This window comes from Drosophila navojoa, chromosome X, assembly GCF_054131105.1.
Source record: "Drosophila navojoa isolate 15081-1374.11 chromosome X, UAZ_NAV_1.0, whole genome shotgun sequence".
NCBI lineage: Eukaryota > Metazoa > Arthropoda > Insecta > Diptera > Drosophilidae > Drosophila > Drosophila navojoa.
Genome location: NC_142895.1, coordinates 11,473,066 through 11,485,416, shown reverse-complemented (window position 1 = coordinate 11,485,416; position 12,351 = coordinate 11,473,066). Strand labels below are relative to the sequence as shown.

The 12,351-nt window shown below is 43.7% G+C and overlaps 1 protein-coding gene across 1 annotated transcript in view; it reads right to left on the bottom strand.

Annotated features, from left to right (window-relative positions):
• LOC115565177 (uncharacterized) overlaps positions 1-12,351 on the bottom strand; it is a 30,695-nt gene that overhangs the window by 15,249 nt on the left and 3,095 nt on the right. The window lies entirely within an intron of this gene.

The window sequence follows — 12,351 nt, the reverse complement described above, 5'->3', positions numbered from 1 at the left end:
TGAGGCTGCAAAGATTTATCGATAACTCTTATGTGCATAGCTGTGAGCTCATTTATCATAAGGAAACACAACTAATGAACGCCATAGACATCCATATGTGTCCGAACCACATAAGTCACGTGTCTACGAAAGAAAATTGAGTTTCGCTCACTCTAGAATGTAATCGATAACTGACAAAACGAGTAATAATCATCAGCCGAAAGGCGACATTGTGGTCATATTTCGCTGAGCACTGTGGATATACGGCAAACATGAAGTCACGTAGCTCTCCTTCGAAACAATATTGACTACTGGACCAAGCCAAGCCAAGCCAAGCCAAGCGTCCATTAAGACCCCAAAAACCAAGTCGAACGATGCGAAGCATAAACGAGATAAACGGACCGACGGCCGGACAACAGGACGACGGACGGACAGCAGCGGAGAAGGACACGAATTTGTTTCTGGATATTGAGTGAACTTTTAATTAAATAACTTGCAGCTCGTTTTCTGCCGTTTGAGCTGGATGTTGTTCTTGTTGTTGCCTCTGTTAGTTGACTGCCCAGCCGAAAAGCAACAACAATAACGGAAAGAAGAGAGAGAGAGAGAGAGAAAGAAGCGCACAAGAGAAAATAAACAGAATAGAATTAAAAAATAAGGACGAAGCCGAAAAACGAAACGAAAATTGTGTAAAAATTCGTCTGGAAAGTTAATTTTTTGTCGCTGAAGACCATTTTTGGGTGCAAAATTTAATTGAATTGGCAACACTATGCCACGAGAACGTCGACAACAACACCAGCGACAACAACAAGGAGCCCCCAGAGTTGTCAGGGCAACTTTTAAGCTGAGCCCCGGCTGAGACTCAGGCCACGGTTCGGGTTCGGGTTCGAATTCGGGCTCGAGCGAAGGTAGCAAAGGCGACTAAACTACGGTTGGCTTAACGGAAATTTCATTGGCACTCATTAAAAAATATTATGTGGCTGAAGCAGCAGCAGCAGCTCTTTAAATATGCAGCCAGTCCAGCTAAAGGCATACCCTGTAATTGTGCTAAAAAGCATTTTGATGCAATTAGCAAGTAATTTCGTTAGCGCGCGCAGAGTGGGAATGTCCCTAATCTAAAGTAAATGCATGGCGAAAAGGGCGATCGATGAGCAGGACTAAGGCTCACGGAAGGTATTTGAAAAAGAGAATAGCATGTATTTGCTATACAACTGATATATCCTATATATACCCTGGATACTCTATATAGTGTAGAGCATTTTACAGGGTATATGTGCGTATGTACTTTACTATACATAGGTATTGTTATATATATACTTATATATATACTATATATATATACCCTGTAAAATTCTCAATGTTGGGCAAGCTTCTAAACAACAAACAATTAGCAAATAAACAACTCTAATATATTTACACCTATTATATATGCCATCTGATAGCATTCTATATACCCTGTAATTACAAAAGAACTTATTTTTGTAGCGTAACTTCTCATTAAGAACTCTGAACTCCGTTAGCCTCTCAGGGTAATACCCTAAAATTACTATAACTCCGACTACTCCAGGACCCCTCCCCCTTTCTTCATATGCAGCGCTGGGGTAAGCAAGGGCGGGCAGTTGCTCGAATTGGTCGAGTCGAGTTATTGGACACCAACGCTGTCTGGCCGGCCATGAGTCAGCGTCGGATCGATCCGCATTGCCACTCGAGACAGCGGGGCATATCAGGTGGCCCAACATGTCAATCAAGTCTAATTAGAGGGGCGCACAGCGCTGGCTCGCTCTGCTCCTGCTCCTGCTACTCCTGCTGCTGCTGCTACTCCTGCTGCTGCTGCTACTCCTGCTGCTGCTGCTGCTGCTACTCCTGCTGCTACTCCTGCTGCTACTCCTGCTGCTGCTGCTGCTGCTACTCCTGCTACTCCTGCTGCTGCTGCTACTGCTGCTGCTGCTGCTACTCCTGCTGCCGCTGCTGCTGCTACTCCTGCTGCTGCTGCTGCTGCTGCTACTCCTGCTGCTGCTGCTGCTGCTGGTTAGGGCAGCGCGAATAGTCGGTGTTTATGCGTTTAATAATTTATGCCGCATGCAAATTGTTGCCTCCTTTGCAACGTGCAACGTGCCCGTGCCACGTGCAACGTGCAAATAATTATTAAAGGCAAAATACAGAAGAAAGAAAGAAACTGGCCCCGTTGTCGCCGTGTGTTCTGTTGACTCTTTGCGTGTCCTCTGCCAGTTGAATGACACTCGAGCGCCGCCCCCAAGCCCCAGCCCTCAGCGCCCTCCCCGAACACGGCCAGCGCCCGCCCCCCAAGGCCCCGCCAATTGGCTGCAACTGCAAAATGAAGCGGAAATTCGGACGTAACTAGCCTGACAAGCTGCCTCAAAATGGCAACGACAACGACAACGACAACACCCACAGCCTAATGGCAACTCTCTGACATTGTTGGGGAAGGGGGGCGGTGGCAACCCTTTTTTTAGCCAGCGGCCACAAGCGCTAAAAATGGCAAATTGCGAGCTGGCATCGGGCGAAGCTGTTAAATTGAATTAAATCAAAGCAAATTGCCAGCAACAAAAACAATGCGCTAGCTGAGCTTTTGTTTGTGGCCACAGAGCAGCAGAGAGAGAAAGAGGGAGAGAGAGAGAGGGAGATAGATATCGGATGCCCATTCGCACATTCGTTTACACTTTTGTTAGCTTTCAATTGAGAATTGTCTATGGGAAATGCTAGAAATGTGTGAAATTTTTGGCTTGTGCATGCACCCACACACTAACACACACACACCAACACACACACACACACACACACATACACAAGCATTATATTTGTGTATAGAGCTGTTGTTTAATCAAAATTAGCACTTGAGCTAATATTTAAAGCCAACAAGAGAACATTTTGGACTTTGTCAATCGGAAAAGATTTGAAACGGTTAAATTAAGCAAATAGAAAACTAAATGCAACTAAATGAATTCAACTTGTGTATAGTATATGTATGTAGATGTATATGTACACAAGTAAGTTGATTGACTAACTTAACTTGAATGCTTAATTACTCAACTTAGCTTAAATGCTTCACTAACTAGCTAAATTGACTAGCTTGACTAAGAGAGTTGAGCACAGTCACTTGATTGATTGATTGACAGAGACAGATTGACCAAGTTTAATGACTAATAGACATATAGTTAGCCAATTAGTTGGCCATGAATTATTTAGTCATTGTTTAGCTGAGTAACTGTACGATTGATTGATGGCTTAGCTAATTGAATGAGGACTGATTGAATAGTTGAACTGACTGTTGAATGGTTTACAGAAGTAGAGCTTGACTGACCATAATAATTGATTGATTGACTGACTGACTGACTGCTTGTTGAATTAAAGTTCTGACTGACTGATTGACAGAACGTAAATGGTGATTGAAGAAGTGGGTGAATGATTGACTGAAAAGATGTCTCAAGCATTAAATCAATCAATTAACCACTATGCATGTCCAACAGCTAAGTGATTGACTGTTTAATCAATGATTGACAGTCTGAAATATTAATAATTTAATACATTGATTGACTCATAATAAAATAAACTTACTTCAATCGACTAATTGAAATGATTTATCGATCGACTGACTGTTTTATTGATTGATTGATTGACTGATTGATGTGAATTGATGCCTCATCAACTGTCTGACTGACTATGATTAGCGCTCCATCGATATGCCTTCGATTACATTGCATGCCAGACTACAAGCAGAGACAATTACGCGACGATATTTCATACTTTCCACCGATATCCAACTTTAGGTGTTCAATGCCTGTCAATGGAAACATCTTTGACCACAATCGCATGCACATGCAAAGGTGCCACAGCCATGAACTGCTACTATGTAAAAGAGAGAGTGCTCAAAGTACACTTCTAATTGCTTCGGGAACTGAAAAGCTTTGCCATAACTCTTCAATAGGTGAAGAACTCAATTATGAGACTTTACCAATTGATGGGAATATTATCAAAAAGTTGTGTGGCACAGTTGAAGTGTATTTTGAAAGCAATCTGGTTGCCACCCTCTCCCTTTCCCTCTCTCTTCCTCTCTCTCTCTCTCTTGCTCTCTCCAACACTGTCGCTATCAATCTTAGCTTTGAGAGTCCAACAAAAACTTTCATATTTCAAATGCAACATATCGAGTTGTTGTTGTTGTTGTTGCCTGTCTTGTCTCTAGTTGCTGTCTGGGGCATATGTAGGCGTTGCTTGTGACTCTCGTAACATTTTTTTTTTATAGCTGCGACAACTTCAGAGCTCAGTCACTGCCAGTCTCTGCCCCCCTCTCCACGGCTCCTCTGGCTATTAGCGTAGCGCCGAAATTAGAACGTCAACGTCGAGAGACAGAGAGCTGATGGAAAAACCAGTTTTTCCCTTGACTAAAACAAAAACAAAAACAAAACCGAAACAGACAAAAAATGCCCTTTAGCCAAACAACAGTTATGGGCAAAAGTGTGCGCACACATTTACAGTTATGCATACAGTCACACACACACTAACGTGCGATAGACAGAGGCGATATAATATCAGAATATGTCAGCGTATATAGCATGACGCTTCCGGAGGCACGCTGTGAGGGCTTTGCTCAAAAGTAACTGCAAATGCAGCTGCAAATGGAACTGGAAATGGAATTGGAACTGGAACAGCGAATGGAATTGGAATTGGAACTGCAATCAGCATTGCACAAGGCACAAAGCAAATGCCGCAATCTACACGAGATGATAACTGTAACAGAATATGAGAAGCTGTGCAAAAATCTGAACGAACTTGAGATGCCCTCAAAGCGAAAAGAGAGAGAGAGAGAGGAAGAGAGAGAGAGAGAGACTTGAGTATATGAGGTGTAATATGGAACTATAAGATGGAATGAAACAGTGCTCTATTGATAGAAATGCTGCGAGATATAGAGCCACTGTAGATAGGTTGTCTATAGGATGACAGATCTTACAGCTGAGTTGCTTATCTATCGTAATACAGTAGAATCCGGTTATAACGACTCCGCTTAAAGCTTCCAACCGGTTATGTCGACGAAAATTCGATGATTTGGTTGGTCCCCATACAAACTTATATGAAATAAACCTTCTGGTGTAAAGCGTTCGCCGGGTATAGTCCCGGGTATAGTCCCTTGATGCTACTGTATCTACAATTCAATACCAGGATTACAGATGTTATTCCACTGTTAACTGTTAACATTCAGGACAAAGTCGCTCAGTTATGGCATCAGCTGAGCACAGGCCTGGGCGGGACGACAGATTGGGCACGGATTGCAGTGATAGGAGTGCAACAGAAGCCCACGAATTGGACAGCCTTGACCAGGACACAAACGTTGACATGGGTTACAGCTGGAGCTGCCTCAACAGTGCCTGCTGCAGTTGCAGTGCCGCCCCAAACGGAAACGTCAACGAGCTTCGGCCTCTGCCGCTGCTGCCGCTGCCGCTGCTGGGTTAACGCCGTCGCACAGGAAGCAAAGCCGACAAAGGCCAAACTGCAAAGCTACAAACTAAAAGCTGGCTAAAGGCAAATGGCCAGAGCCATAGAGCCCCAGCTAGAGACTGGTTATGCGCTTGTGCCCGATGAATAAATAAAATGCCGAGGCAAATTATTGAAAGGCCTCGCAAGAGAGAGGAAGTCGAGGAAGTGCGCACAAATGGCAGGTAATATTGTGTACCCAAACGCATATTGAGTGGAGCAGTGGGGCTGGAGTGGGGGCTCGATGCCGGATGACCGGCAACGGGACGGTTGGGGGTGCCACTGGCGCAACTCCCAACTGCTGTCCGGGCCTTTGACGCGGCTGACATTTCATATGCAAATCACGTGACGTGACGCACTAAAAAGCAAACAGAAAAGCAGAAAAAAAAAACAAACAAGAAACAAGTAAATACAAAATATAAAAAAAAATATATGAAAAAAAAACTGAATTGGCCGCAGCGGAATTACAATTGCGCAATTTCTAGATGAGAATAAAGATCACATAAATATTATATGCCATATAGAATATACATGTGTGCATGCATCAATGTGCATGTGCATGAACTCTGCTGTCACGGTAGAGTCAGGCGTGTTCACCTAGCTGATTGAAGGTGCTTAAGAACTGATCTATATATATATATACTTATATATTCTATATATCTATTCTATATATCTAGTCTATCTTTGTCTATTATACTAAGCGCAACAGTTAAGACATGTATCTGAAACAAGTCTAAATATTTTCTAGCTAAAGTCAATAGGTTCACCTCTTACGTAAGTGCCTCACCTCAAACAGCACATGCATGCATGCATATATTATTGATAGATGATTTCACTCTTATCAATCCTGTCCCGCTCACTCACTTTTACATCTCTCTCTCTCTCTCCCTCTCTCTCTCTATGTCTCTTTCTGTTTGTTTTCTTCTTTCTCCATGATTATATCGCTCTGCCTGCTCATATTTCGCTCTCCATTTACTTCCTTTCTTTGTCAATATCTTTCTTATCTTTATTTTCCTCACGCTCTCTCTCTCTCGCTCTCTCTCTCTCTCGCTCTCTCTCTCTCTCTCTCTCTCTCTCTCTCTCTCTCTCTCTCTCTCTCTCTATCACTCTATTTATCATTCATTTTCAAATTTTTCATACTCTTTCTCTATCTCAATTTACATGTTTCATTTCTTTCTCTTTCTCTCTCTTCATCTATAAATTTAAAATCTCTCTTAGTTACCTACCTCTGTCTCTCTCTCCTTCCATATATTTTTTTCTCACTATTTCCCGGTCCCTTTCTCTATCTCTCTCTCTCTGTCTCTTGCTTCATCTTCCTCAATCTATGTTATTTTGTCACTCTCTCTCTCTCACTCTCTCTCTCTATCTATTTCTCTCTCACTCTTTCTCTATCTATCTATTTCTCTCTCACTCTCTCTCTCTCTATCTATCTATCTATTTCTCTCTCACTCTCTCTCTCTCTATCTATTTCTCTCTCTCTCTCTCTCTACATATATATATCTCCATTTTTATCTATCTATTTCTCTCTCTCTCTCTCTCTCTCTCTCTCTCTCTCTCTCTCTCTCTCTCTCTCTCTCTCTCTCTCTCTCTTTCTCTTGTTGAACTCGACAACTCCTAAATGCTTCAACATTTTGATCTGGCAACTCTCTTTTAGCTTGTGGAATGATCAAAAGTACTATGCATATAGGCAACCATATATAGAAGATCTATATATGTATGTACGTACATATGTACATAATAATTGCAAACTAAATATTTAATCAGCAGCACAAGCTTGCTTCGAGGTTGCTTAGAGAGCCTAGGGTAAGTATTCGCATATTCAATATAATAAATGTATATATATACATGTGTAAATATACACACAGAGCTATAGTACTTTTCTCTAAACACATTGTAAAAGTTTCCAATAAAATAAACACATGCTACAATCACATCAAAACAGATCGTTTAACCAACTAACATAGATTCGTCCGAGCATGCCAATATAGATTTAAATAACAGCATCATCATTATTATCATCATCATTATTATCATTAACAGCATCATGATCGAGTCAATTATGTAGCTAGAGCCGAGGGTCGTCGTATAAACAAATGCTCGAGATTTGGGGATCCAAACAATGCCTTGGTGTGAGATCTCTGCTTGGGCCATTAACGGAACAGTCAGATATACAGATAGACAGCTATATGGATATACACATATATATATATATATATCTTTTATAGAGGGAGACTGACGCCTACGCCAAGCTTTCGAGCAGCATGCATGGGGCGGGGCACACCAGAGATTAACCATAAAAGCAAGACCAAAGAAACCAAAAATCTGTGTGAATCATACAGAGAGAGAGAGGGAGAGAGAGAGAGGAGAGAGTGTAGAAACAGAGGGGGACGCCAGGAACGTTTCGATTCCAAAAATGAGACACTTGGGACGCCCACAGAAGACTTCCAATTGCGGCATGCATCGAAAATGAAATCGAAACGTTTTTGAACTTGAACTTTTTTCTTTCCCGTTTCACATTTGAAGTCGAGTCGAGTCGAGTCGGGTCGAGGGGCGCCGCTGTAGGGTATTGGAAAAACCAAGCTAACTGGTCCAGTTAGCCAGTTAGTCGAGCCACTCGCTGCGTGGGCCAAGGCTAAAGTTTTGGCTGTTGTTGTTGTGTTTTTTTTTTCTGTTTCTCAACTGTTTTTCGATACTTTGATTTTCGAATTCTTTCGTGTGTGGTCGCTCCACTTAGTAAGTCTTCGAACCAGCAGCAGTTAGGATGGGGGCTACGTTCTCTGCTTCATTTTTTGAAAAATTTGAAATATGTTAACGATGCAGCGGCATGTTTTTTCTTGTTGTCTTCTGGCTTTTCTTATACACTTGCTAAGGGCATGCGAGCTTTGTAATGGAGAAATGCGGGGCTTAGTTGGGTTGGGTTTAAATGCAATGATTTCATATGCTATATAAAGGTATGTCTTATGTCTGCTTAGAGCTTAACTAGCTTTAGCTGGAATCGGGTTAAGACTCCGGCCTAATTCGAAAAGTTCCATTCAAGTTTTATTGAATTTCGCTTATTTATTTATTGATGATATAAGCCATCGACAGCTTGAGAGCATTGAAAGTGCAGTTGGCTTTTGTTTGGCTTGTTTTTTTTTTTCCAGCTTTGCTTGGGTCGAATGCCTCAAATGTAACGAAATCAAAACGAAATTAGAGCAGCCCAGGCAGTGGTAGGGGCGATGGTAGGGGCAATGGTAGAGGCAGAGGCAGAGGCAGCAGCAACGAGGCAAAGGCAAATAAACATTCCAAAGTTCCAAAGTCGACGACGCTTGTTGCACAAATAAACAACAGCCGGGCCAAATGAGATAAACAGGCAGCAACAGCAGCAGCAACAGCAGCAGGGGCAGCACGAGGGGAGGGGGCAAACAGCATCTCAGTTGCAAGGCATTCGAGCTGCGACTTGGAATCTGAGGCTGGGCAAAAACTCAGCCCAGGCAAACAGCGCACAGATAGCATATATCTAAGTAGCCAGCTCTCAATGTGTGCGTGTGTGTGTGTGTGTGTGTGTGAGTGAATGTGATTGAATGGCAGAAGTTTTATGACGAGCCGTAAAAGCGACAGCAAATACAAAAGTATCTGTAAGTAGGCACATTGCCATGTCATGTATCTGCTGCAGATGCATCTGGCAAATGTGAGGGCAGCTGCCTGCCAGTTGTTGTTGTTGTTGTTGTGGTTGCATTTGACAGGCAGACAGCCGGAAAAACTATATGCCAGGCCACATTGTAACAGAGAGGGAGAGTGAGAGAGAGAGAGCGAGAGAGAGACGAAACCAGAACAAGCGCATCTTTCGGATTGCATTTTCAATTGCAATAACCCAAAATGAAAGTCAGCCAGCAGTGAAGAGGGAGCGCGAGCGAGAGAGAGAGGGGGAGAGAGAGTGGGAAGTACGTCATTTCGAGTGCCTGATAATTTGCCTTCGGATAGTCTCGAATAGGGCCTGCTAAATATAGTCGGCCAGCAGCAGTTCGTAAACTCTGACTTCTGGCAACAGCTGGCGTCTGCGGCGTGTGGAAATGTGGAAATTTATGGAAATTTAGGGAAATGTGCCTGCTGCAATTGGCTGCGAGGGTTGCTAATGCCGCGCTAGTCACATGGGCTAAGCGGCTGCTGAGCAAACACAAGATTAAACCACAAATGGGCAAAGGTGGCGCGAGAGAGAGAGAGAGAGAGAGAGAGAGCGAGAGAGAGAGAGAGTTGCACTCAAAGATACCCTGTAATTTACAATGGCAAATCTATTAGACGAATGGCAGAGTCATATCCACTGATGTCATCGATAGGTCTTAGATTTGGGAGTTCAGACTAAGAAATATCAATTAAAATATATCGATATACATTGCTAAGAGAGCTTTAGTTACTTTCGATATCGAGTTATCGATAATCAATGCTGAAATGCGTTCAACATTTGCTTTGCGTGAGTTCAAGTTCATTTCCTAGGTTCAATAGAGCCATAAAATTGCCCGTCGAAGTTATCGATAATCATCGATGAATGAATAATGCTAATAATGTATCGATAAAAGTTGATACATGCTTGGCCATGCCCTCACCGCTTATGCCCTTACCTGCAGCACGTTGATACCCCTGCTGCTCGCTCTCTAATGGGTAGAATGGTATTGATAATGCTGGACGTGCATCTATCTATAATATGATACATGATATGCGGGCTACGAATGCGTAACGAGTTTTTAACAGGCGACTGTGACTGTGACTGTGCCGCCTCGACGATGCAGCTTGTCTTGGAGCTGACAGTGCGTCATCACCTTGGGACTAGACAAGCAGATGACACAGAACGAGGCGAAGGTGGAGGAGGAGGAGGAGGAGGAGCAGAGTGAGAGACTCTTCATCAACACTAGAGAGCAGCGCATAACAATCCATTGAGGTGCTGCCGGAAAGGGGGCGGGCGAGGTGGGGAAACAGGTTATACATATCTCAACTGGAAGAGCGGGGGGCGAAGGGGAGGAGGATGAGCCAGCCCAGTGGGAGGCAGGGGCAGGGCCACAACACTCGTTGTCGCTGTCGCTGTCGTCGTTGTCATTGTTGTCAAGAGTAATTGTGTAGCTATTTGAAGGTTAAATTGATCATCATCAACAGCAACAGCAACAGCAGCCGTCGACGCCAGCAGAAATGCAATGTGCGACCCTAGTCGACAGTGTGAGATAGAGCTGAGCTCACAAAAGGGTTAGGGCCATGCGGGAGAGGAAGGAAGAGCCTATGACATAAGCTGATTAAACACAATTCTCAATTAAGAGACTAGACAAAGTGTATGTAAACAATGTGGGCATACGCCTAGATTCCAACTAATGCCAGAGAAAGAGAGAGAGAGAGAGAGAGAGAGAGAGAGATTATCGTTCCGCTTTCAATTTGAGTTTCAGCATTAATCCCAAATAGGCGAAAGTATTAGCTCCAGGCACAAATAAATACAGATATTTTTGTAGGAAATTCCTCAGAATATTCAACTGTATATTTATACAAGGGCCATAGTCGAGATATTCTTGATAAGGTGGGAATGAAATATAATTTTTATGCAGAACAAAGTTTGTATATATAGGGGTTGCTCAAGAGCTCAACATCAAAGCGAGGGATTCTACAACTCGGGACAGAATTCTCAAGAAGAGCCGCAATCGACTTGCGAACAGTTCTATGCCAGCAATTCCTATGGACAAACTTATCCGAAACGGTAAATCGTAGCATAATAATTCTGATTTCAATCGATCTAAAGGCCTACATCTTCAATCCGTTTGGAGTCTTAAGGCAGCAACTATTGGGGTATCGAAATTTATGGATGCAGTTGAATAGACAGAAACAGCTCTATGGATGCACTTTGCCGGGCTGAATGAACCTCTCGAGTAGCATCAATAGAAGAGGCCGCTTTACCTACTTCCATTTTTCCACTTTTCCATTTTCCTCACTCGCTCTACTCTCTCTCTCTCTCTCTCTCTCTCTTAGATAACAGTCGCCGCTTCCACTTTCATCTCGGGCCGCCAGCCACATATTGTGTGGTAATAAATCCTTATGCAATTTTCATAAATTTGGTGGCTGGGACAGCTACCTTGCCCCCCGCCTGGTCGCGTTCTACATTCAATAGAGCAACGAATCGAGTCGAGTCGAGTCGCTGGGTCTGTCAGTCGATAAGCAGATTAGCTTACTGGGCTCATTTGCCAGCGAACCGCAAACAGAATTGGCTTAAGTGCTGGCTCATTGTGAGGCCCATTATGGGCCTGGGTAATCCCATGTGACGTATGTATTTAGCGCTCGACTCGTCGATAGCCGGCAAAAACAACAATGTGGCAAATGGCAAACCACCTGCCCTCCAATTGGGAGCAGCCCAGCCGATCCGATCCGATTCGATCCGATGCCAGTCGAGCTGTCCTCGTTTCCCTATGACTGTGCCTGCTCCGCCAATTTTGCTTTTTTTTATATATATATATTTTACTTTTTTGCTGACGCGCGTAAAAACTACGCCCAATGCAGCAGCAGCGGCAGCGGCAGCAGCGGCAGCAGCGACAGCTGACCTACATCCGCATCCAAGAAAAAAATCCAAGCCAAAGCCGAGCCGAAGCGAGCCAAAACGAGCGTCGAATCTGACCTGAATTTGACAATGGAGGCGCAGCTTTGTTGCTCTGCCAGCCATCTACTTAGCCAAACAGCAAAGCCGGCAACATTTTTAATCCAGCTAATTTTCAATTAACTCTCGCAAGAAAATGCCTGGAAAAGCTGAGCGCAACTGCATTTGGCATTTGTGTGATTTGCATGTTGTTCCGGGCTGGCGACTGGGTCTCCTCGGGCAGCTGACCTACGCCACATCCCCAAGGGACGACGGACAAAGGACAACGGACTAAGGACGACAGGACG